Source organism: Orycteropus afer, unplaced genomic scaffold (genome assembly GCF_000298275.1).
Source record: "Orycteropus afer afer isolate SDZICR_OR568_19922 unplaced genomic scaffold, OryAfe1.0 scaffold00146, whole genome shotgun sequence".
Taxonomy (NCBI): domain Eukaryota; kingdom Metazoa; phylum Chordata; class Mammalia; order Tubulidentata; family Orycteropodidae; genus Orycteropus; species Orycteropus afer.
In genome coordinates this window covers 551,951-553,601 of record NW_006921733.1, presented here as the reverse complement: position 1 = coordinate 553,601, position 1,651 = coordinate 551,951, and the positions used below count along the sequence as shown (strand labels likewise).

Sequence of the window (1,651 nt, the reverse complement as noted above, 5' to 3'; positions counted from 1 at the left end):
CTTCCTTCTGAGGAGTGGCTGGTGAGTTTGAACCTCCAGCCTTCTGGTTAGCAGTCAAGTGCCTTAGGCACTATGCTACCAGAAGTTGATAGAAATCTTCAATTTCCTCATCTTTGGCTTTGGTAGTTGTGAACAGATTTGAATAATAGTAACTGGTCTTCCTTATAGGCATATGGATATTATCCTATCACTGACAGTATTGTACTTCAGGTTAGTTGTTGAAACAGTCTTTTGATGATGAATGCCACACCACTCCTCTTCAATTGTCATTCCTGGCATAGTCGATCATATGGTTGTGATTCAAAATGGCCAAAACCAGTCCATTTCAGCTGATTAATGCCTAGGGTATCTATCTTTATGCATTCCATTTCATTTTTGACAACTTCCAATTTTCTTTAGATTCATACTTTCTACATTCTATGTTCCAATTATTAATGGATGTTTGCATCTATTTCTACCCATTTTGAGTCATGCCACATCAGCCAATGGAAGTCCTGAAAGCTTTACTCTATCTGTATCACTAAGGTCATCTCTACTCTGAGGAGTCAGCTCTTCCCCAAATTTTGTGTGCTTCTGACCTGAGGTGCTCATCTTCTCACACTATACTGAACAATGTTTCAGGGCTATCATAAAGTTTTCCAGTAATATATCAGACAGTGTTTCACTGCTATTCATAAGGTTTTCACTGGCCAGTTGTTTGAGATGTGGATGGCCTCTTCCTTTTTCCATGTGTGTCTTAGCGCAGAAGCTCCACTGAAACCTGTCCACTATGAGTGTCTGCTGGAATTTTGCAACACTGGTGGCATAGCCTCCAGCCTCATAGAAACACATAAGCCACCACACGATGACAAACTGACAAGTTTGTCTCCCTTAGTTGTTCCTAATAGCTCTGTGCCTGAATACCTTGGGCACTGGCCTTAAAATAGAGTTGCGCCCCCCCCCCCCAGGTTGTAGTCACTTCTTGGCCACAGCCAGCTACCCAGAGGGAGCGAGTAGTTGGATCTGTGGACTCAGGACCATAGTCACAGGGGACATCAAGTGCAACTGGCATAACATACTACACAAAAACATTGTTCCACATCCTACTTTGGCCAATAGCGACTGGGATCTTAAAAGCTTGTATGCAGCCATCTAGATGCAACGCTGGGTCTCTCCTCATCCAGAGCAAAGAAGAATGAAGAAAACCAGACACATGGAAACAATTAGTCCAAGCAACTGGTATACCATGCAATCCTCAACCTATACAACTATATAAGACCAGATACTAGATACTATACTAGATGGTTCCTGGCTACCACTAACAACCTCTCGGAGGGGGATCTATGTAGGAGATCCTGGATAGAGTTAGAGAACAATGTGGAACAAAACTCAAAATCATTTAAAAAAAAAAAAAAAACAGGACCAGGTTTGGTCTGATGGAACCACTAAGACTATGGCCTCTAGTTGCCCTTTAGGTCTGGAATTGAACCCACTCCTGTGGCTTCCAGCCAAACAAAAGACAGGCATATGAACTGAAAATTTACATGAGCTAGATACACTCCTTTGAGAGATCAATCAAGGGAGACTGTAAGGGCTGTGTATGCATAGGGAGACAAATCAGGGTGCAGGAGTGCATGAGAGGGAAGGACATAGGGAAGAGGTAACTATGAGG

The 1,651-nt window shown here is 42.8% G+C and overlaps 1 protein-coding gene across 1 annotated transcript in view; it reads right to left on the bottom strand.

Annotated features, from left to right (window-relative positions):
- The window catches only part of HERC2 (HECT and RLD domain containing E3 ubiquitin protein ligase 2), a 554,454-nt gene that overhangs the window by 4,749 nt on the left and 548,054 nt on the right, over positions 1–1,651 (bottom strand). The gene's annotated exons all lie outside the window — the stretch shown is intronic.